Source organism: Cyanistes caeruleus, chromosome 4 (genome assembly GCF_971803275.1).
Source record: "Cyanistes caeruleus chromosome 4, bCyaCae1.hap1.1, whole genome shotgun sequence".
In the NCBI taxonomy this organism is placed as follows: Eukaryota; Metazoa; Chordata; class Aves; order Passeriformes; family Paridae; genus Cyanistes; species Cyanistes caeruleus.
Window position 1 is genome coordinate 10,700,759 of NC_141704.1, and position 25,789 is coordinate 10,726,547.

Consider the following 25,789-nt stretch of genomic DNA (forward strand, 5'->3'; position numbering starts at 1 on the left):
CCATGTACACACAATATTCTGTCTCTTTATGTACATGTGTAAACATACACACAGGCACAAAAAGTCACTGTGAGACCCCTGACTTAAGGAATAGGCCAAATCAGTATTTGAATCCAGTCATAATGAAAAGAAGTGTTTAATGTAGAAAATTTGAAAAACAGAAATATTAGAAATCTTAACCCTCTAATCCACCTCATTTCTTGAAAAAGTGTTTGCTGCAGCACATTTTTGTAGTGCTTTCTCTTGTTCAGTAATGAATGCCTTAAGCACAGAAACTTATTTTTTGAGCTGTTATTTCAGGAGGAAGAATTATTTTCTAACTGTGAGCCTTTGTTTTGTATTTTGTAACTCTTTGTAACAGTGAATTATACTTTTGTGCACTATAGTAATCCTATCTAGTTTGAGAACAGAGTACTCATACTGAAACTGTTGCTGTGTTGCTTTATAATATTTTTTTTTTTTACCTTGGTGGCCCTGCTTGGTTTGTTTTTTTGCTTGTTCATGATTTCTTGATGTTCCTTCATAATTCAGTCTCTTTAGTCTCTTGAATACTTACAGTGTTCCAAACTTGTGCCTGTTGTCCTTCACATTACTAATACTGAAAAACTTGGAAAGAAAGTTCATTGGATAAACTCAGGGTGGTAAAGGAGTGTTCAGTCATGAGATTCTTCCAGGTAACCTTCAAAGTGATGCTAAATACAAGTCAGAGCATTTTTAATTTACTTCTTGCAGGTGCATACTCTTCCATTGTTCTAATGGTAATTTCATGTGTGCAAATCCAGACTGACTCCCTTGAAGCTGGTGAATATGCATCACCTTCCTAATTGTGTATTAAGGGATTAGATTTGAAGTAGTAAAAGTACAGTGAGCCAAGCCCATAGGCTTCCTCACATATCAGCAGTGAAACACGACTGGTGAAGCAATGGAGACAAGATTTTGGACAACTCTATTTACATGCTTATGTGGATGCTGTTTCCTGAAACTTGTCATTTTGACTCCCCAGCTGCACAAATGCACAGGGCTGCACTCTCAACTTTTTAATTTATTCAGACACAAGTCTATTCTTGTCTTCTAAAGGACATGTGTGCAGTAGAACAGCAGCATGAATTAGAGAGTATGATTTTCCAGAGGTTTTCAGAGTAACTCATCCTAGGTTTTGCCAGTGAGCTTGACTGGAGATGGAAATCCCAAGTTTTTCCTGTGAAAGGAAATGACACCTGAAGATCACTCAGAGAATTTCCTTGCTGCTACCTGATACAGGATTGACCTGTCAGGTGTTTGGGGAGGCCCATGTGATTGAGATAAGAGCAGGTACTGATGCTTCATTAGGCTCCTTATCTCAGGAATTTGTCTCCCCACTTCCCCCTGCAGGATTTTGACTTGCATATAAACTTGTGCTCTGAACAGTCTCACACTTAAAGAAGGATGTTTAGGTCTGAAGTTTTGTGTGACCCTCAGGCTTGGTGAAGCACTGTTTACTCAGACAATTGTCACTGGTGCCAGCAGTGCTCATTACTCAACTTTTCAGTCTGCTGCCTCCTCGGCCCTCAGCATCAAGACATACTCTGCAGAAAGCAGCCTCAGCATGCCCTGAAAGGAGATGAAAATGTACTTCAGCAGTGGAGTCTTTACTGCTGTTGTGCAATATGCATATAAAATCATCTCCTTATGCCTGTTGTTTACTGTGTAACAGAAATTGAGGAATTTTCAGTTTAAAAAGAAAAATTTTAGCTGATCCAGTTTCTTGGGATGGGGCATAAAAGGGGTGTAGAGAAACAAGTACTATGGGGACATGAGAACAATGGAGAACAAGAAAGACTCACCATGATGCTCTGAAAAAGCTTGTAATTTAAGATATTATGTGAGATATAAAATATGTATTATGTATATATTAAAGTAAGATATTATTTTAATAGCATTTGTGTCCATACAAAATAGGACTCGGGTAAATACAACAAACAAAATTAGATTTATATGGGTTGGGTGATTTGCTGGCTTTTTTTATTTTTTTTCAGGTGCATAAGATACCTGAAGGCAGTTTTAACTTGCATAGGCTTCAAAGGATTGTAGTATATGATATATGCAAAATAAGAATAATTTCTTGTTTGTTCTCTTGCTTTCTTTATGGATAAATGTCTGTATGCCAGGCAGCAGACAGATTTAAAGTTCAGAACTGTTTAGGTATGCAAGAAGGAATGGTGTTCAATTAATGGTGTTTAAATAATTTGATGCTACTGTTCTTTTAGTAGAGTAAATGAATGTAATGAATGTAGGCAGTACCTTTTGAGCCCATTAGCTTTATCACTTCCTTGAAGGTATGAAAAAATATGAAATAAAATCCAAAATTCTTATATTTTCACTGGAATTATTTGAGTTTGTCCTTGGATTTTAAAGCATTTTTTCATTGCCTACTCTGAAGAGGTTTTCTGTAAAAACCAAAAAACTTGTATGAGTATGTTGTGCAATGTTAACATTGAGGAGGCTCTGTCTAGGAGAGCCACTGAGTAAACTACAGAAATAGCATCAAAATCTGTAAGTCTGGTAGGAAAATAAGAGTCCACTATTACTTTTCCATGTGTATTAGGCATCAGAACTGAAAATCAGAGAAAGCAGTCCTTCATAATCTTCAGTTATATTTTATGTCATTTTCTCTCCCGCTCATCTCCATTACTGCTTTACACAGTGAATGCAGAGTTTCGTGTAGCAATGCTACAGCAATTCTAATGATCATTGTTCCTGAGCCTGGTTTGATGCCGTGCTTCTCACACATTATGACTCACCCGTGTCTGAAGAGGGAATTGGATTTTCTGGGTGTGTGGGTAAATCTGGCCATGTCCAACCTCCCCATCCCCAGGCGAGCAGCGCGGCTCCCAGCGGCTGCCATGGCTGGACACAGCTCCCAGCTCTGCTCTGCAGGGCTGCTGCCCATGCCAGGGCTCAGCTCCTTTGACTTTTTGCCCAGATGACAGAGCTGCCCTGCGAGCCTGTCCGGGGTCACGGCTGTCCCCGTGCACTTGGCAGGGAGCTGCCTTCCCGGGCAGATGCCACTGCCAGCGGGCAGCTGTGTCTCTGCGGTGTATTTTTGGAAGTCTCTGAACTTTACAGTCAAAGATGTGCCAGAAGTATTCAGGAAAAGTTCAGGAGACGTGGAGCACTTGAGTGCTTGCCTGCTAACCCTCTGGCATGATGGCGCTAATAAAACTTAGTTTGACAGTCCTCAACTCATTTTAAAAGGATAAAGCTTTCTGCTGCAGGTTAGTTTGTTTCAGTTTCCTCATGGGCTACAATATGCTCTGTAGAAACTCTCAGCATTTTTAAACAATTATTAAAATATATTTTCAGGTTCCTAAGAAAGAAAAGCCTTTATGAATATAATTATTCCAGGAATTGATCCTGGAATAATGTGAGCTGAGCAAGCTTTAGCACCACCAGTGCTGGTGCTACTGCAGTGGCAGTCTCTGATCAGCGGCAGAGTGAGACAGAGATTGGAGAAGAAGAGTGGGGAGTGATGGCAGGAGGAAAACAGAAGTGGACTCTGCTTCAGAATGAGCAGACCAATCAATAAAGTACTGAGCTGAATTAAAGTGGGAAAGAACTATTTTATTTCTGTCCCCTAGAAAAGAAATAATGAAAAGCTTTGGTTATTCTGTCTGGAGTCTAATTTAGTTAAACTTAGTGGGACACTTACCAGCTTCCATGGAAGGAAGAACTTCTAAATCCTGTTAAAAATGAATAAAACTTCCTGTTGCATCAAGTGTTCCACCATTTCTTTCAGTAATGCTCCTAAGTATTTCCCACGAGGTACCCATCGGCTTGTCAGGGGATTTAGCATTCATGTAACAGTCCAGAAACGTAATTGTCTCATGATTTGTTATTACAGAAAAGATATTTTGAAGAGATTTGTGAGGAGGGTGGAGTTTTGAGGAACAGCACAGTGCCTGCTGTCCTCTCACAACAGGGTTTTGCCTCCCCTCTGTGACCAGCCACCCTTGTCCTATGCACATTTAGCACCTGTGAAGGGCTTGGGGTGTGCTGCTCTTCTACTGTGCCTCTTCCTGCTCTGCACTTCTCTTATGAGTGCCTCAGCTGGGATATGTTTGAAATGTTTAACTTTGCCACTTAATGTGATTTTTAAGTCCAGACCAAAAAGTTTAAATAAATATGACTTTTTGTACTGCTAAACATAGACATTTAGTACACTAAATATTGATCTAATTCACATGTGGATTAAAAAAATCTAATTTTGAGTAGGGAGAAGATGGAATCTCATTTGAAAAATGATTTCCATTATATTCTTCACTTGTAGCTGTCTTGGGGTAGACACAGCACAGACTTTTGGTGTGAGCTAAATCAGCTTTCTTTTGTTCTAACATAAAGCCCATTAAGCATTTCACAGGAAGACTCTTCTGGGTTGAACGGCTGTCCAGCTGTCTGGCCAGGCTCTGTACAACAGGTGTTTGGTTATGATCTCAGTTACATATATACCAATAGTGTCTGGTGCTTCCTTTCAATACTTTGTTTTACCTCAAAATCTAATAGTTTCAACTTGATATCACTATTGATTGTAAGTACAATGATCATGAATGCCTGTCCATAATAAACACAGTGGAAAACCCAATTCTGAAGCTCATTTGGTTTTAAAAAAGAGGCAATAAGACTGAGTTATTATTCTTATTTTAAGAATTAAAATCAATATTTTATAAAATTGCAAAGACTAACACCTACTTTTCCCATCCTTTTCCTTCTAGCAATCAACATGTTTTACCCAGCAGGTCTGACAAACAGCCATATGCTCTCTAGTCTCAAGGGAGCTAGTTCCAGCTTGAAAATCAATATGTCACTACCAGGCTGTGGTAATAGATGCTTACAGCAGCAGGTTTATATAAGCTAATGGTTCTCTGTGCAACAGCAGCTCATTTAGATGAAAGGGTCATTCAAATGTTTGGGGCAGCAGAAATGAATGTTTGTAAAAGCTGATCAAAATGGTAATTTGTTCACTGATGAACAAAGCCTGTCTATAGTTGCTACTCTAGAGATCCTACCAAGAAATACAGTGTGCACTAGTTGATGAGGTTATTTCTGCAAGATGTTTTCATGTTTGTAAAGACTGTCACTACCCTATCAGCTGGAATAAAACAATATAGTTTAAATTGTTTGGGTTTTTTTTTCATGCATGAACATCAATCCCTCTGGATTTGGATAAACTGGAAAAACTCTGCAGAAAACCAAAATTTTAAATATGTTTGTGAAATTCAGATAGATTTTTACAAAACTGCCTAGAAATCAAGACCTGGAAAGGTCTAAAATTAGGGATTTATATAATAATCTTGCTTTCATTTTTTATGGTGGTTTGTTGTAGAGAACAATGGTGACAAGGTCACATGGATCAAAGTTTGTTGAAGTAACTATTTTTATGTTGTGTGCCATTGCAAAGCCATTTGCAGTGCTGTTAGTGACATCCTGGTTGCCTCCACAGAGGGGTTATTCACACCACTGCTGCTAATGCATTCTACCTAGAGTCTTTAGAGCAGTTAAAATACTCTTCTAATGCAGTGTATCACTGCCTCTTTCAGAGCAATTGCAAGCAGTCTTTAGAGCTTAATATAGAGGAAACTGCAGACATGTACACTGCTGTAGATGTGTACAAGTTCACTTCATGTGCTGTAAGGTAATGCTCAGTCTCATTTCTTTCTCCTGCTTGGGATGTCCACAGCATGGTTTTTCACCTAAAATATGTGTTTGAGTTATCAAAGACAGGAGCATTGTTTTGGCTAGAAAATACAAGTTCATCAAGTCAGCCAAGACTTGTGTCCTCTCGTTATGAATGGTGATCAACAAGATATCCAGAATTCCAGACTTTATCGTGTAGTACATAACCCATTTTATGAAACCTACTTCTCATTTCCATCAATATGTTTTCAAGATAAGTTGCCTCTCTAGATTTACTTCAATCTAATACAGGAAGTCTTGAAGCAGTCCTTTCTACTCCTTTTCTATTATTTAGGGTAAAATGACTTGTCTGAATAATTCACATCTACACACCAGACTTTGCTTGAGTTTAGCTCTAGAACTGAGGGAAATTTTGTGCAGGGGAAAGGAAAGTAACTCCTAATTGTGTCTGCTTAATTCTTGCATGCATGGTTTTTGGGGGCTTATTTAAGAACAGTTGCAACACTTAAGGCTGTGTATATCTTAATCTCCTGTTCAGACATGGTGTTTGTAGCTTAAATAAGTAGTGAAACAGAGCTATTTAATAACCCTTTGTAACTTGTGGGTGCAAGAGCTTTTCTTTTTGAGCCTTTAAAATCTAACTAAGCTTCATTTTGGTGATGTAGAGTATCTCCTTCTGTTTATTTCAAACTCTTCCAAACTCTTCCAGCATCTTGTTTTACATATGTTTATAAGTCAAGTTTCATCGAAAGGACATGTGGCTTCTTGTTTGCAAATTTACAGGGTGCATCAAAGGACATTATAAATATGCTGAAAATTTCCTCTAGCAAGGAACAAAACCACCAGATTATTTGTGCACTATGCATGTTTATAGCCTACTTCAAAGATTTTGGTTACCTTAGCTCTGAGCTGTGGAATCTCTCTTGCAATGCATGAGGAGGTCAAGAGCTCCTACAGACATACAGACATCAGCCTGGCAGACTAAACCCAATACAACAATTCAGTGTACACATTAGTGTGTTTCCTTTTGTCTGAACAGTGGTCTGAAGCCCTCAAAAATACAGAGAAAACTTCACTTTTGGCATCTTCTTTAAATCTGATTCACTGTCCCTTAGAGTCAGTTGAAAGATTCCCATGACCTAAACGGAGCTATGGAGTCTCTTTGCTCAGAGGGAGCCTGTCTGCATTCTCCAGTGGGATCCCAGGTTGGATAAAAAGTGAAAAACTGACAAACTGTATTATCAAATATCAGAAAGCATTAGAGCTTGTGAATTGTGAAGCCTTTCCATATATTAGTTCAGCTATTCACAGATCTTCCTCTTCACATCAGCCTGGAAATAAGACTGGTGGGTGAGCATGGGTGAGAATCAAACTCATTACAAAAGTCTTCCAAAAACCCAACTGTGTGAAGAGAACATTACTGAAGGATCAAATCATTCACTAAAAGACTAGAAAATAGCCAGCCTAAATTTAATTCAGCTATTTTGTGATCATATATTGTGAAATTACCATTCCAGTTTTTTGTAAGCCTTTATCTATAGAATTTATGGAGGCCTGAGATAGGATTCCTGGTTCTCTGTCATCATTTGTAGATGGTACAAAGTGTAAGAGAAACATTTCAGCTCAGTGTTTCTTAGGAAATTGCGTCTTCTTCTTTGCTTGTTCCACAGTTTTATTGAAAGTTCTAGACCAGTCAGTGTTTTCAGATAGTCACAAAGTGCTTTTAGGGGGGCTGAGATTTCTGTTTGATTGTGAAGTGCCAAACACTTAAACTTTCCATTTTCCATCTGTAAGTTACTAGACATTTATAGCAGTTTATTTAAGTTTAGTTAAGGTTAAGTTTAGTTAAGGTTCCTAAAGACACTCAGATGCTCATTTGAGCAGAATTGAAAAATCCCACTGGAATTACGAATATTTTTTTCAGGAAAGGTCTGATGACTCTAGAACTGAGGAATGAAGATAAAAAAAAGAAAAAAATTTGCTTCAAGGTTATTCATTGCACTGAAGGAGCTAATTGGAGTGCTAAGGAAAAAATGTGCTGGTATAATTATAGAAACATGTTACAATTCATGGTATTATAATTCACAATAACTCAGGGGTCAAATTCGATTTTTTTCAGGCAGTTTGCATCTCCTGAGTGCTTAAATTTGCAGCATTAGTTTTCTTTTAAAGTAAAGCTGAATGAACTCATAAAAAACTTAACAACAGTGTTTTGAAAGCATTCTGACTGTGTAAATCATAAATCATATATGATTTTTGAGGATATTAGATCCTCTCCAACCAAAGAGGCTCTGGCACTGAGATGATGAAACCCATAGGAAAAATCAGTTTTCATCCATAGTGCAGCCTCCCTCCTGGTGTTATATAGTTTATTTGGTGGGTGTTCCCTTCATATCCTGCCTGACCTTGTATTGGAAGGTAAGGTAAAAGGTGTAAGATAATTTACTGTAAGCCTGATTCTGAATTGTGAAAGTAATCAAAAGATTTTTTTTTTTATCCTGCAGGTCTTGAAATGAGTAAGAAATTCAGGTGAAAAGTACAATATATGTATATATGATGTAGCTGACTGAAAAGGGATAAATAAACCTATTGCAGTTACATGTTTAGTGTGGAGAGAGAAACTGCTCTTAATTCAAGAAGAGCAAGTTAAAGGATGTTTATCCAAGCTAGATAATTTCAAATGTGTGGCTGATTATCCTAGACAAATTTAAGGGAAGTGTAAGTTCCTCAGTTCCAAGGCTATGGTTGTAATAACAAATACAACTTTCTAGGAGCTTTCCTGGGTACTGATGCCATGAGGCATGAAACAGCCCAGGTTTCCACTAAAAATTACCTTTGCCTTCAAAACAGGGAATCTGCATCCAAAGCATTAGCTAGTAATCATAGATCCTGGAAATTTCCAACCTTAAAGCTGACCTCAGTATTTGTTTGGGAAAGTGCTGCCAAGCAAAGGCAGGTCCCTGTTATCACTGCTCAACACTACAGACTTGTGTCTTCAGTGTTACTCACATAACCAGGACTTTCTCTGACTTGCTAAGTGCAGCATCAGTGAGTCTGTTCAAGAGCCCTTCAAGGATGATAATGTCCAAGTGGGTCAGAGCATGGAGGATCAGCAAATATGAGGCTGCTCTTTGGAAAGAGGTAAACAGAGGGTTTAAAAAAGTACAGACAAGTCAATAATATGGCCACCAGAAAGCTTCCAAACTGACTAAAGTTCTGTAGAAATCAGTTTAAATACATTGGAAGGATACAGAAGTGGATTGAATGAAACAAAGTAGATTTATAAGGACTAAAGTAGATTTTAGTCTGATCCAAATTTCTTCTTTCATAGAGTGTCTGCTTTTTTGATGTGAGGAAGTACATCTGTTACAACTTGATTTGACATTTTCCCATTTCAAATTCATTAAAGTAAACTACGGAATTAAGGTGTAGATTAATTTAATGTATTCTTAGTGGGTGGAAAATAATTTAAGAATACTGTTTTGCTGTCAAACTGGAAAGACTTCTCTAGTGTGATTACAGAGTGTCTGTCTGGAATCTATTTCTATGATACATTTTTCAGCAGCAGTTTGGATGATGGAATAAAATTCCCACATTTGAACATGAGAGAAAGCTGAGAGCGATTTCAAGATTTTTGGAGGATAAAGTCAGAGCTCAAAATAATTTCAATTAATTGAAAAGTGGTCTGAAATCAATAAATTTAAATTCAGCAAGGAGAACCGTGTATGCAATTAAGCAGAGAAAATTAAATGGTCAAATAAAAAAAGGGAAGAAAATTGTGCAGCCAAATGACAGAACTGGAGTTAGAGCTGGCTTTAGTATACCTTGCAGACTAAGAAATGAACAGCATAAGTGTTTCAGATAAATTTATGGAAATGTCCATGTCAGGGAGTCAATTACTCTATTTCACACTGCTGAGTGCAGTTTTGGTCACTGCATTTAGCAAAGATGTGGACAAAGCGAAGGGAGCCTGGAGGACAGCAGCAGGGCTGATAAGAGGTATAGAAGATATGACCTGCATGGAAAGCTTGAAATAACTGGTTTTGTTTAGTCTGGAAGGAGGAAGACTCGTGGTGTGGGAGAAAGGAACTTGCTAAGAGTCTTCAAAACCGTTACATCTGCAGGGGTTATCAGCTGTTCCCCAGATTTGTGGAGGACAAGACATGCAGCTACTGAATTAATTTGTAGTAGGCATTCAAAAAGAAAAACTTCATCAGGCAGACCTAAACAGAAGTTGTATTGGAAGAATGGGAGTGATGGTTTGCAGATAATTACACATTTGTCAGAAAAAAAAATTGTGAATCTGTCTACATATATTGATCCTTTTCCAGTTTAGCAGGATGTGATCCTCACCAACTCTGTGTCTCCATTTGGATTTGGTCCATTACTTTAGCTTCCATGTCTATGGTATAATAAATAAAACATACAATTCTTGCCTTTGCTGAAACATAAATTAGTCAAGTAACTTGCAGCAATCCACTACTTTTAACATTTTTAAAATGAAAACTTATTTCTCCATTGTTTTTTTTTTAGAAGGAGAATATGTTGGTGTTTGATAGTAATGAATATTTTCCATATATAAGCATTTAATAACTACAACAATACTATATTTCACACATTTCTGTATATTTCATACATTCTATATATTTCCATGATAAAGTTATTTCATTTTCATGGTCTTTCCATCACAGTATGCTAGGACTTATAAACTGCTTTTTAAAATATTGTCTAATTGTCTAATTGTCAGCATCCACCCAAACTTTCAAATAAACCCCTTCCTCCAAAATGGTACCAGTGATCATAAAATTTGGCTGTAGAACAAATTTCATTTTTCAAAATGAAAATGAGAAAATCTAAATGTCCTCTCTGGATCCATGAAATCATTTAATATTTTGCCACAGACTTCAGTGGAAATAAGACATGTTTTCGATAAGCTAAAGGTAGCTTCAAAATCCACTTTCGGTTGCCTTTGCAAAAGTGCATATTTCCTGATTCAGCTCTGGGATGGCTGCCATCTCTGAGTGATGCCATCATTTGGGTTGTGGTGCATAATGTTACAATCCTGGCATGTCCCACATTTTTCATTCATGTTTTGTCTTTCATAATTCTTCAAGCCTCTTTTTTTTGATCTTTTTTTATATATTTTATTTTTTTTTCCATACCATACTTTGCTGAGTTGAGTCTCCTGTCTCCTGTACTGAAGATGTATATTAAAATTTCTGGAATCCTTCTAGGGAGGCCCCATGTTCCTACCCTAACTTTGAGTGAGAAGTTTAAACAGAATGGCATGGTATGCTCAAAGAAAACACAGCCCAAGCTATTGGAATGAACCATATATATCAGAAAGGAAAAATGTAAATCAAAATGTATTACTCCATTGTTACTGCCAATAGGTTCTGACATGGCAGTTCTCTTGGTTTTGTGGTTTTTTTCCTTGCTTTTGTGCATCAGAGGGTTCTTTGTGATCTCAAGCGTGCACTCACCTTTAGTTGCTGCTTCTGGAGGGCCTTTGGTCATCAATATTAAATGAACTTCAGTATTGAACTACCACAGATGCATTTGTAAAAGTGTGCCAGTCCACCTTCAGTGCTGGAAGTGAGGTACAGTGACCTGTGAGCTCTCTGGGCACGTTCAGCAAAGGCAGCAGACACCAGCACCCCAGGGGAAAAGGAAGGAAGAAAAAGCTGGTGAGGATGGAGCCACGGGGCTTTGGGGGTGAATAAATTCACTTTTACAGAAAAAAGTCATCAGCAATTGTTATAAATAGTTTTATTATACAACAGTTTGTGAAATGATACTGCACATTTGCATCAAACATAAGAATGTACAACAAAAAAGTAATTATTTGGTTCAGTGCAGTTGTCTTGAAAGGCCATAGAAATGTGGCTGGTATTTACCAATTGATTGCATATGACTTCTTTGCACATGCAAATAGGGCCTAATTGAACTCCCCTGCCAAGAGCTGAGCTAGCCTAGCCTAGGTCTGCCAAGATTTGAAGAGAAATACTACAATACTACAAGAGGCATTAAGCCAATCTAACTCACATATATACAGAATATATTGGTGTGAAAGTGTTACTGCACCCATATGTTAAACTAAAAGATTACAACTTTTTAGGGCAAGATTGGTTTGGATTAGTGTTACCCACACAGGATGCAGGGGGGTGAATAAATAACTGATGAGGATGATTTTGAATGAATGAGCCAGGGTGGCCCACCATCCATCATTGATCAGCAGTAAGGAAGGAAGGACAGGAAGAATTTGAGAGCTTTGGGCTGAGGTCAGAACTTGATCTTTTGATGGTTTGTAGTTAGCTTTTTGTTTGAGATTCAACATGAATGTTTTGCTTGAACTGAGGTGTCCCTGCTGCCACACCTAAGGTAAGAACTGGAAGCTAAATGTGTTTATTGTGTTGGATTGATGTGATTCATTATGAATAAATAAAGGGCACAGGGAACTAATATAATTATGTGGCTTTAGCTAGTAGAGGTGTAAGATAAATGGTGCATGTGGTTAAAACTTCAGTGAGTTAAAAACAGTGCTGGATTTGCACAAAGAGGAGGTATCCCCAGTGTAAGCTCTAACTGCATTATTTTGATCAACCACATTTGTGAAGGTCAGTCTTACCTCACATGTATGACAAACCCACTTGCCTGTTAGCATTTCTTATCAGCTATTCCCACAAGGAAAGGTGAATATCTGAGATGTTGAATTTATGCAGTATCTGCTTTCTGATGAGATTCCAGCTGTAAAATAATATTTCCATGATTAAATATTAGGGGAATAATTCCATGATTAAATAACTAGGGGGAATACATTTATTAAACTCTTTGAAACAAAGGCTGTAGTTCTGATAATGTTATGATGATCCAGGATGCATCTCTGGAACTGAGAATTGAATGCACTTCTAAAAAGTACTGAAATGTAGGGAAGCTCTGCAATTATGGATGGAGGTGCCAGACTGAAGTTACCCATTATGAAAATGGGAGAGTCTGTAATCCAGAGACTTCTATATTGAGAGTGTTCAAGCTCCATCATTTTTTTGGTATCTCAGTCCTCTGTTGTGCTTCATTAAAACTCAAGGTTTTTCCATCAGTAGTTAAAGATATCTAGATTATATCAGAAATGATTGTTGCACCAAAAATGTAGGAGGTTAGAGGTCTTGTACTTCCAGGTGGATTGATGCTTTTAAAAACAACATAAAATAATATAGAGATATACTGCATACTATATTCCTAGGGATAGGAAGATTTCTGTCTTCCTGACTTTTAAGCACAGAGATATGTATGAAATTATCATCATGGAATTTAAGATATTGACATATTTTTTGGAAAGGAAAATTATTTGGCAGTAATGCAAAATGTGTAAGGAGGTGGTACAGCAGGCATGTTAAAGACATTGAACTGATCTTCTGGTTGTGCAAGTGTTTGAAACTGATTTACTCAAAGGCAGCAATGGCCTTAAGGATTCATAATTGTTTTCATTACATCGGGGTTGAATCAAATCTGTCTTCAACATTTGTGTGCATAACTCTTCTATTCTATAGCTATAAGGTGAAATCTCTCTAAAATGTGACTGCAGATGTGCTTTCTGGTCTGCCACACCAACTCCTCTGCTGTCTAAATGACTTGATACTGCTTGGTAAACGTTCACTTTTCATACCATTTAACAAAAAAATTGTCCCTTTGAATAACAGTGCCTCATTTGACTTGTAATTGAAATTGTAGGTAACTCCGAGGTTACCACCTGCTGGGACAATAAAATCTTTGATGGCACAGTGTCTCAGTAGACTAGGGAGGTGGGGAGAAATGTTTGCTGCACTTCAGAGGCTGTGGTTTTGTTCACAGCCTGCTGGTTTGGATTAGAGTCAGAGATGAGTTTCCAAATCAGCATGTACAGCACCCTGCCAGAAAGTTGTTCTTGGAGCTGCTGCTTCTTTGTAAAGTGCAGAGGGAACAAAAAAAAATTTTAAAAAATTAAAAATAAAAAAAAAAGAAAGGGTGAGATTTTCACTTCTACATTTACGGATGCTGTAGAGACAACAACCAACACTGTCTGGACTTTGATGCATCGAGTCCTGGGTGGGCAGTGCATTTTCTCACTTTGATTGATTTTGTTCCTACAGCAGTGTTAGAAGGGAGAGTTTTCACTGACACTAACAGTACAAGCAGTATGTGTTTAATTTGTGAATGAAGCAGGAGTTCTATCTTTTATATAAAACATAGTGAAAAGCTTATTATATATTTCACAATTTTCTAATTACCCTTGAAAGGAAAAATAAAAAAAACTGGTTTGGAAATTATAAAATGTACTTTCCCACAAACAGATGAACATTTTTCCATTTTCTATAAAGAGGAGTGTACAAAACCATTATACTTACAGGGACTTAGTCAGCCTACACAATGAAAGTATGTAAAGAATTTCAACACAGTGGTTGTTTCTAAGATATTTAGACTGGTACTACTGAATCAAAACTTGAATGGCAGAAAAGTAATAATATTGCTACTAATATTTAGTAATAATATTTTTACGATATTTTTCAAGAAGAAAGCATCAAAAGTTTTGCAAGGCACATGATTCAATCGATAAACTGAAGGACTGAGAAGTTGTCTTGATTATCCAAGTCCAAGAGAATCTACATTACTCCTTTAGACACAAGTGTGAGCAGGATACAACACCCCCATTTGCTTTTCTGTAAATGTTACATACCCTGATCAAGGTTTTAAAACTTAACCAAGCAAAACTACGTTTCTGCCAGTTTTGCCTAGATCTGTTCTGGCAGAAGGCTGACCAAGCAGCTGGGGTGCCTCCTGCAGATGGAAGTTCACCTTCCTTCTGCCTAACAAGCTTTGAGCAAATACCTTGTCTTCTGCCTGTGATTTCCCATCAGCAGATCAGCATTGGTGCCACAGATACATTATGAGTAAAAAGACACTTAAAAATTTGACTTGTATTATGGTAACCAGAGGCATGTAAGGCAGAACAAGAACATTATTTATTATTGTGTATGCCTGGACTCAGAATCATTTCAACAGGGATTCAGTTGTGCAAAGTCTGGGTCGGTGCAGTACACAGAGAGTGCATAACCAAGACTTTGTTTCCATTATTTACTTTCATCTTAAAGCTGATGCAGTTATGCATTATGTAAATATCTAAAGGGAATTCCAGTTCTAAATTTCACTTGGCTGATCATTTACCAAGTGAGTTCTTGTATATTCATGCTCAACTCATTTCAAGTGACTCAGCGTGTATTGAGAGGAAAGAGTTTGCAGTTTATTTACTTAGCATTTCATATAGTCCTAACATCATTTTTAGAGAAAGAATTCTAGAAAATTACCAGTTGTAAAGCAATCATTTTGATACTGTCCCTGTATCCCTTGTCATTTAAAAACTCTTCCCTAAGAAATGAAAAAACATGAAAAGATATTACTCATCCAGCTTTTTTACTTCTGTGCTCTGTATGAGTTCTGCATCCTCAGTTTGCAACCTTAAATGGAATTATTGTGTTTGCTAATTGTAAACTAAGTACATAAAACAAAGTTCTTTTTCTGCATTTGGCATTTCTTCTTATCTTTTTTATTTTGTAAATTTTGGCAGAGACTACAGGACCATACATATTTGTAAAACACAGTATGCTGTAAGCCTATATTTTGAAATGACATTATCTTTTTTCTAAAAGTACTAGAGGGTGGGGCAATCAGAAGCAATTATGGCCTGACAGGACAAATCTTACTGAAAGTATGTGGTATTGCTAAACCTTTTAGATGGAAAATTCTTCTCATACTTTTCACATTACAACAGTAAAATCTGTGTAATTATTACAATCAGCAGATAATGCAATGTGAATCACAAAGAAAACAAGATCAGAGTAATATAAAACTATAAACACATTGAAAGGGGAACTTAAGCATCTTTTTGCTTACAGCAAACATTTTTTTCTTGGAAGCAGCAGAAAGAAAAGCAGTGGGGCATGTTGATGTCTGCAAGGGTGCTCTTTGAAGACTTTGGAGGTTCAAAACAATGAAGAAAACTAATTAAAATTTAATAGTAAAAAAGAGAAATGTGATTTTCCGGAAAACAAAACCTTTTCCTTTCTCACCTGGGTGACAAAGCTACCTATAAAACTTTTCTCTCATGCATTTTGGTGAGATCTCTTCTGTCATAGAATTAAGTTTGCTCCATGGGTCAGTGCTGGAGGTGCCCTCTGGACAGAGGAGCCCTGGTTTCCCTGCTTGGAGGTCTGTGATAAGCCTCTGCATTACAGGGGAGCCTTGGAGGAGGATAAACAGTGCACAGCCATGGTTTGTTTATAAAAACAAGTTGTCCTGGCAGCCAGTGTTAGCAGCCATAGAACAGAGGCTGTCAGATCTTTTGGTAAAAGCTAATAAGCTTTTAACTTCTGTCCGGGGGTTGCAGTGTCTTCTGCTGTGTCCTGGTGCACACAACGCTTCCTTCAGGCATTGTCATAGCTAGAGAAAGGCTTTTACTATCATAACATTGGATTTCTTGACTTGGTTAACTAACCTGGTAATGAAGCCTTTCATGCCATCTGCATCATGTCAGCAAAGTAATCTTCAGCTTAGACAGCAGCTGGGCATGGTTTCTCCTGACAGATGGTATCCTGTCATCTCTTTAGCAGCTGTTTGGACGTGGCTGTGTGTCAACGCCACCATGATATAATCATTGTATCCTGTGAAGCAAGCCCAATGTGACCCTTAAGGCACTTGGCATCGTGCTGTTGGTGGCATATTTTACAAGAATATTTTGAAGAAAGGGTACGGAAACAAGAAATCCGAGCACGTGTCACATATGTCCTTCCTGTGCACGCTTCCATGGGAAGCGACAAATGTGTTCCAGCACTTTAACAGTAAGTCTTTTGCTGGTTGCAAAACTAAATTTTGGATTTAGAAGGCTATATAGAGTTACTATGAAACCATGCCAGTTTTGCAGTAATGTTACATTTTTCTGGCTTTATTCCACTGATACTGAAGAGAGTCTTTTACATTTAGCTTTTAATTGAGGTTCTAGGTGGTATCAACCAGCAAATTTTAAAATCGGTGAGAGAATATTTATGCAATTGGTGGAAAGCTGCTTTCAGAACATAATTTCTCTCCCTTGATGTATGTGGTCATGGCAATTCTGAGTCAAGGAGCGGATACAAGAATTAACATAACTATTTCTATTTTCTGAAGAAAAATAGAAACAGGATGAATTTTCATGTTGGAATTCAAATGCTTAACCTAGTGGCTATAAGGAGATTCTTTACATTTTTTGGACTCCTGTATTGTAAATAATAAGCCTTAGCCATGTGTTTTACATCCGAAAGCTCAGCTCTCTTCACTGTTTAATGTGCTCTAATGATCAAATATCCTTTTTTTCTTACTTTTTTTGTTTCCACATATGCATATTCTGCTTAATCCTATTATGTGCTCTCACTCTGCCTATGGTTGAAGTCCCAAGTGTAGCACTAACAGCTGTGACACAGTTCCTGCTATGGTTTGGTGGCTGTCCCTGCAGAAGGCTGGGCTGGCAGCCTTAGGGAGTTGTGTGTGTCTGTGTACACACATCCATAGAGCTGCATCCAAGCCACTGTGGCCACTATCTCAGAGTTCAAAGAATCTCCAGCACGAGTGTTAATTTTGTCCAGATGTAAGTTTTTTTGGTCAAACTGAGTCATACGTAGGACCTCACCACAGGAATCTCATTTCTGATGCTTCCTTCTTTGACCTTTTCTATGCAGTTAATTAGCAAGTACTGTGACTTAACAGTGAGGACTGGCAGGTGACAATTATGTTTTCTATTTCTGTGGGCCAATTATATGTGATTTTACTGCCAGGCAATACAGCTTTGGTCAGCTACATGCACGTGACAGAAAGACAACTTATGAAGTTATTAAATAATTCAGTGTTCCTCAGTGTTGATGAAGTATTAAAGAAGCTCAACACATGAATGTAGCATGCTTTCAATGTAGTCAAGTGCCCAACAACAGACTTCTTAGCTTCTCTGTGCAGTTTTCTCTTTGTTTTTCTTTTTTGCTGACATTGAGAAATAAGATTATTGTGGGTTCTCTGTGCTCAGTAGCTGGGGAGGTTTAAATTGCTATTTTTGATCTAATTCTTTACAAAGGAGAAGTGAATAATAACAAATATGTTACTTCTCTGTCATCATTGTTTCCAATAGATGGTTTAAAAAGGTTTTCAAGGACATTATATTTTCCGAGACTGATGAGTATGCTTAGTTTTATTGAACTACAGCTTTAAAAGACAAAAAAAAAAGTTTTCTAAACCTTCAGGTTTCTGAATTTGTGAAGATTCAACTTTTGTTTTGAGCACACCTTGACACATCACCTAGGTTTTGAAGCTGCTCAGGTTTGCCAAGGATGCTGGCAGCTGTTGAGGCTGTGAATTTAATGAGAGCTGGATTGGTACCCAGGCACACCCAGCTGCAGTTTGGCTGGTGGTTCAGTGACTGACCATCAGTACAACCAGATTATAGATGGATTCTTTGTGCTTTTGGAGGGGCTGTCCCTTAGGTGAAATGTTAAACAGAAGTCAAGTTACTAAAGTTTGAAGACTAAGATATAAAATGTGAGCCCATTTTTAGCTGTGTAAAGTCTAAGCCTCTGACTTTAATGTTTCACCAACTATCTTTTTTTTTTATTTCAGTATCACTTTTATCCTTATCCTCAAGCTTGAGTGTTGTTTGCTATGGTGTGAAACAGCTGTTCCTTTTAACCTGGAGCTGGTTATTGAGATGTGTTCTCTATACTGTGCTCACTCTTCTCTGGGCTGTGTTTTAAGGGTTATTTAAAGTGGTTTGAGATCCTTGGGGAAGTGTTGCCTAATGTTTAGTGTTGTTCTACCTGCTGTTCAGTACTAGTTTTTAAATTGCTTTGTATATATCACCTTAATTTGTAAACCTAACACTCAAAATGGTGTATTAGAAGGTTGAGAGCACAAACCTGTTTATTTGGAGACATGGTTTATTATGGTCCAGTTTCGGACCTCCCAGCAGATTTCCTCATGCAACTATACTAAAAAAAGGTTAATAGTATCCAAATAAATAGTTCACATCCTATTCTCCTCCTAACTAAATTTCAAAAGAAAGGATACAAAGTTTCATGCCAAAGCAGCTGACCTAGTCACAGAAAGGTTCTTCCGTCTGGTCAAGTAGGCTATTCCTACTCAAGATGAAAACCTCCAAAAAGTAAGCAATTCCATTGCTTTATCCCTGGATGTATGTAGCAAGCAGGAGTTCAGCTCTTTCTGGACAAGGGATGTGAGGCTGTGTGCTTCCCTTGAGGGAGAAGGAAATAATTTTTTGAGAAAAAACAGTTTGCTTACCAAATGCAATAATACATGTATTTTTCATTTTTGTATACTGTATTCTATCACTTTTTTTTTCACTGCGACCACTTTATTATTCTAAACATATAAACTACTTGCTATGTGTGCTTTTTGCAATTTGAATGCTTGCATTGTCTCATACCTAGATTCATCAATATTAATTGATATGTTAGGTATTTGCTGGTATCCAGTCAGACTGGATGAATAGAATTGTTGTACTTAGAAAGCTGAATACTTTATATGGTTTAAGAAATTAATTAAAACTTCTACTATTTAGCCTGCAGGTGTAGTTTATGCAGCTTAATCCTGGTTGTAACAGATACAAATATATTATGAGCCCATAAATACTGGTGTATTTCTAACTAGGATTTATTAATTCCCTGTGCAATGTTGAAGCTTCTGTGAGACATTTGTGCTGGGAAACTTCATCACATTAAAGAAAAACATAAAAACATGTGGCTTATTTTTACAGTTTGTAAGTTACAGTGATGAGAAGAGCCTCGGTAAAGTCAAGATGTAGCTTGCCGACAATAAACACAAGAAGTTTGAAGGCCAACTCTCATGCTGACTGTACTCAGTCCTTTCTCATGATTTCTTCTTCCTGAACTTAATTTAATTGAGTGTGCATCAGTTCACTGTCTCCATGACCTATTAAAAACAAAGTCTTCTACTGAGTTTTACTTTTTTCAGTAAAAATAAAGTTTTTCTATTCCACAAGTACTGTACCTGATCAGGCAGATGCTTTATAGAGATGATCCATTCATGTGGCCATCCTCACATCAGTTCCTTCGATGTCAGTTTTCTGGAGCAGTATGAGCCAGGACACACTGACTGGCTGCTGCACTGAGAAAATGGGCTTTTGGGGCAGAGAGAGCAGGCTAGGAGGAGCTCAGGAGTACATTCTGGAAAGCATGCTGCCTTGTGGAAGTCCTTGGCTGCAGCCCCAGCCGGCGTGTCCTGCCCACCCTCTGCGAGTGCCCTGACGTGGGGGATGCACCCGTTCACACGACCCCGCATGTGGAGCCTGGAGTGTCCAGGAACAGAAACTTGGGAGGTCTCTAATGGGCTTGGACCAAGCCCTGTGTCAGACTCAGTGCTGATAATTCACTGGCTCTGTCTGACATCATGCTGAAGTTCGTGTCAAAGAGAGAATCTGAAAAAGTAACTCGGAAGGTTACAGGACTTCAGGAAGTATCAAACCACTTCCAAACAAACTGGAGGTGCCATATTTCCCATGAGACATTAGCTCTTCTTCTAATAGAACAGTGGGAACCAACATTCAGTAAGATTTCAAGGGAGAAAGTCAAGTTTTATGGAATGTTAGTAACTGGCCTTATTTTAGAGGAATAGCTCAAGTTTTATTATTTCATATTGTGTCATCTTCTCATTATAAAACAGAAATAGTTTGCTTATTTTCATGTTTGCTTTATGATCTTTGTACTACCAGTGACTTTGTTTTCTTAAATCTTCAGCTTCTGAGCTCTTCTAGCAAAAATTGCCTGGAACCAGGTTTAGTCATACTCCTGCTGTGTAAGGCAATGTTTGGCAAAAATTGTATTTGTCTCACTATTCAGATTGCTCCAAGCACTTTTATGCCAACTGTATTTGTTTGTTTGTTAAAAAAATGATGTCTCTTAAATTGTGTAATATTCCTCAAGGCAGTGATATTTATAAGAATAACAAAAATTTGCACCTTCCTTTGATGACTTGAGGAGGATGACAGGGTTAAGTGGAGACCAGCAGATCCTGCTGCATCCACACAGTGGCAAACATACATTCCTTTTTACTCTCTGAATTTGGTTTGAAGCACATCTCTGCTATGGGATGTGTCAGTGGCTATTTCAAAAATTCTACTTTTTGGGTCTAAGCCCTTACATTTGAGATATTGGCTCACCAAGAAGTATCTTGGTGTACATGGACAAAGCATTTATTTTTTTAGGGAACTTTAGGACATTTTTTCTCTCCAGTTGTGCATCTGGGTTTTCTTGTTCTTCCTATTCTCCCTATTCTTTTTGTTTTCAGGGTGGTGATGAGTTTATTCATTGTAACAGCATTCTAATGCAGTGACATAAGTCCCTTGCTAGTAGGAAAGAGAAATAACAAATAGCTTTATATACCTTCAGTGCAAAGCATGTGAAGTATAGAATAACAAATGTCAAATAAACCAAGTTGGAAGAGTTGTCATTGCACTTGGATGTCAATGAAAAGGTGTGGAAGTAGCAAGCCTTTGTTGTTTCATATGCACTACTTGGAGGCTATTGTGTGCTAAAAATTCCATTGCTAGATTGCATGCTTATTTCTCTCTAGAATATCTCTGTTTGGGAATCTTCCTTTCCTTCAAGTTTACAGGAGAAAAGACACTTCTTTTTGCCTACATAAAACTTTCTATTGTTCCTCAAAAATAATCATTAGTAGCAGTTAACTAGGTTAAATATGTATCATTATATATATCATCAAAACCCAAGGGAGGCATGTTTAGGAGGTAGGAGAGGCAGATGGTCTGAATGATCTCTTAACTCAATTTTCTGTAATGTGGGAGGCTAGGAGTGAAGTTTATTAGCGTGGGCTTTATAATAAAGACTTCCTTCTGACAAGTTTTCCAGGGATGAACAACCAGCCCATCCTCCCAGGCCAGTAAAATGTGAACCTCATGGGACTTAATCTCATTAAATGTCTTGGTCACTGCACAGCATAATTTGAACCCATAAAGAAAAAACAAATTCAGATTGTGTTTGCAGCCACTGTTATTTTTAGTTAAACCACAAGCCATTAATGGCTGTTTAAAGTAGGGGGTTCTGCGTTTTTCTCCTCAAACATGTGGTGCTTCCTTCCTACCCATGCAAATACAGAGCCAGAGCACTTGGTCCCTCCAAGGCCACTGGGAAGGCTTCAGAGTAGTCAAATTGCACTAAAGCTCTAAGAAGGGATCCTGTCTCTGCCTCATACAAGCTCCTTAGGGATGGCTGTTCCCAAATGATTTGTTCCTCTGCATGATGAAAGGCCATGGTGCTACCTTTGCTTGAACAGGATGTGAAAGTGAGCCTTGGCAGTAAATTCCCCTCCCAGTCGCTGTCTTGGATGACTTTTGGCAAGTCACTATCACTCTTTACATTTCTGATTTCTGTTTGAGTTGTTTACAAAGGTGCAGCTGTTTCTGACAGATGTTTGTGTTCAGCCCTATGTTTCTGCTGTGCAGAGTTGCAATTTTACTTTCAATCTGAAGTAAATTGATGCTGACAAATAAATTATCTGATAGATACATTAGCATCTTTGGTTTATGAGAAGAATCTTCTCACAGTCCATCTTTGTATCCTTAACCTAGAGGGATTCTTGAGGTTATCTGCTATTAAACATGTCCAAGCAAGATTGTATAGAGGTAGAAAGAAGAAAACTGTGTTCAAATCAATTTTCAGCTGTATTAACAATCATATTTCTAGATTTTTTTCTTTTTTTTCTTGCTCTTTTTCTGGTGTGGTGTTTCTTTGGAGTATTAGCCTCTCTTATTTCTTGTTGATTATTTCCTCTGCTGGGATAGCAATACATTATTGTGGCAGCCCATTGTTTCTGTACAACCAGATAAAATTTAGCTTCCTATCTTCCCGTAAGACACTCCTGTGTATTTTAAAACATTGAAATAACTATTGTCATTTGTAATAAATAACCCAATATTTTAATTTCCTAATTTCCTTGCCTTCTTTTTTTCCCCTCAAAAGTGATTGTCTTTGTTCACTTTCTTTTTTACCTGAAATTAAAAATAGGTCCAGCAGAGCATTTAAAGATGCTTAGTTTGCATTCCTGAGAGGTCCTAGTGGAAATTCTTGTATGTTTTCAATTAAACTCTAAGTGCTTATTATTTTTCTAGAGAAGACCATATTACAACTGTATCAGATTAAAATCACTTTATCACTTTCCTCTCTTTTGTTCTTGTACACTTTTAAATTTTTTTTAGAGGTTTATGCTTTATTTCAATCTTTTAACTTTGCCCTATGAAGAACACTGCCACCAGTCTTTCAGTGTAATCTTGTGAATTCCATTGATTGTGAAAGATGCAAGTACAGAGATAAAGATCTAGAGAGGGATCATCTCTCCAAGTGATTAATCTCTTTGAAAGGGCATAAAAGGAAGCTGGAAGTTTTATTAACTGAAGTTGCAGTTTGTTACCTTTATAATGCCCATGATTCCTGTAAGAGATGTGGATAACCCTGCAGCATTTTTAAATACTTGTAAGAAAACATACATAACCACTGACCTATGAGCCTGGTGTTTTGAAAAATACCCACAATGTTTTGTTCAAGGAGTTACAATTTCCATCTGTTCTGATGGGAATTGTTCTGATGGACAGTTCTTGGGGAATTGTCACCATTAGGCATGACCTTATGCAGATCAAGCAAACTGACAGCTACTTGTAAAGCAGAGTTACCTCTTTAGGGTCTGCTTGTCCTCAATAAATCACAGCAGGTTCCTTCAGATGGAGCTTTAGGAATCTAAGCTACTCGCCCTCTCTCTTTAACCCTCTGATTTTTCCCTCTGAGAGAATATACAGAGCTTCTAGAAACTGTTCTCCTAAATTCAGTACCTCAGATGCCTGCAGCAGACTGTATGACTGCCCAGCCTGCTGAATCAGCTAATGTGCAAACTCTCCTCTCTTTGGAATTTGGCTTTATTAATGCAAATGAGAGACTAGTGCAAACCATTCCCCTACGTTCAGATAACCTGGAATGCTTAACATGGGACTCCTGAGCCACTCTTAATTGCTTATGTTTCCCTGAGTCAGGAAGGGTGATGGAGCCATTTGTATTTGGAAGAATACCCTTGTTTTTCTCCTCCTAGAATGTTTGCGGGTCTGCTGTAGCTTAGTGGCAATCCTGACTTTGAGCCTGTGGTTTGTGCTGCCATACAACATATTTTTGACTTTCTACAGACCCTCCCTGCTTAATATTCAAAGCCAGTTGTTACATACACTTGCCTGCTGATTTGCTTCAGAAGATGGTGCTTAGATTACTGTAATCCTAATGCCCACAGAGGATTTGGTGTTGGTTTGGGTTGTTACTGTGGTTGAGTGACTCAGTATCAATGACAAGGTATTTACCCTGGGCCTCCCAACACAATAAAGCAGACAGGAGGCAACCTGATAGAAAGTTTCCAACAAGAACTTTGCTCGGTCAGTTCAGAATGCAAATTGGGGGCATATTTTTTTTCTTCATTGATATTACAGTAAACTGAAATTATGTAATATGCCACCCTGTCCTTCTGCACAGGCATTCAGAACCTGCTGTGTGAGGTCCCATCTTGAGAAGTTTATAATCCAAATAAACAAGACAGACCAAAGCCAGAAGGAGAACTAGACAGATGAAATGATGCACCTTTGGTAATGCATCTGGCCAGTAGCAGAGTTCAAGTTAATCTAAGAGGTGCTTGTCACAAGAAATATGTTGTTCCAGAAAGAAAAACCTGGCTTATGCCAGCTACAAGCTGAGTCAATTGACTTTTATAAACTACTCACTAAAATTTCAGAGGCAAGACACAGAAAAAATGTGTTGATTTAATGAATTCACAAACTGAGACAAAAGAAGTAAGAGCATTGTCTACTGTGTCATGAAATGGAATCAGAAATAACATGTCCCTTTCTCACAGTGGGATATGCTGACACACACCCCCACAATAATAAAGTGCTTTTTACCTTGACATACTGCTGCCTTTTTCCCAACCTGGAAATGAAACTTGAGATAATTTTAGTAAGGAGGTAATAAGAAAGGGGATCTTTGTTGGAAGGCCTTCAGGAGCAGCTATGGAAAGATGTCCACAAAAGCCCAACTCCCCAGGGGTGAGTACATTTTTATAGGTTTTAGGAAATTAGCATGATTGATAAAAAGCACCAGTTAGGAGGACAAGTGGTGATGCAGTTCTCCCCCAGGTCAAGCCCCTTCTCTGGAGCCCCCGTTCAGCACTAGCTGTACTTTGTCCATGAGAATGTATCACCAAAATTGATCTTGGCTTTGGTTCCCAGGAAGAACCGAGATAGCACAGAGCCTTCTACTTCCCAGGGCTTTGAGCCCTGGAATTTGTTCTGTCTTTCTGCTTAAGGAAAAGCCATGGAAAAATATTGGGAAAACTAGTCACTGATACAGTGGACTACAGAGCTACAAATATGTGTGTAAAGAATACAGAGAACACAGGCAAAACCTAAATTGCATCAATATAAAAAAAGAAATGAGATTCTGGGAATATTTATATATTTTATCTATTCTAGACTGGTAATGCATATTTTTATGTCCTCATATCTAATCATCAATAGTTATTTTATGCCTTTTATATTCTTACTTTTTCTTCAGTACGAATGCAAGCTTGTTTAACTACTTGCTCATTTCTGATTAGATTTTTCCCCCAAGGCTATTGACTTAGTTTTCTTTGTTCAGTTAAACCTAGCTAAGCATTAATATTTCTTGAGTAACAGTATCATTGCAGCAAACAGTTCAAACAAATTGCACTCCATACTTACTTGCTAGAAAGATATCCACACACTAACATTATTAATTAATGTAATTGATAGGTCTTAATTACAGTAATGCAATAGCTATAAATAACTTTGGAAGGTATTTAAAATTCCGTATGTGAACAACTAAAGGGATGTTTGGTGTCAACTACTTGAAGCAGAATTCTTACAGTGTATGAATAATTTGGGGACCAAGACACAGAACAAAAGAAGCAGCATTTCATAATTTTGAAAGATAAATGTTATTACTTGGACCTGGGTTCTCTACCACTTCACTTG

The 25,789-nt window shown here is 37.8% G+C and overlaps 1 protein-coding gene across 3 annotated transcripts in view; it reads left to right on the plus strand.

Moving 5' to 3' along the window:
* The window catches only part of SEMA3C (semaphorin 3C), a 115,938-nt gene that overhangs the window by 24,284 nt on the left and 65,865 nt on the right, over positions 1–25,789 (plus strand). The gene's annotated exons all lie outside the window — the stretch shown is intronic.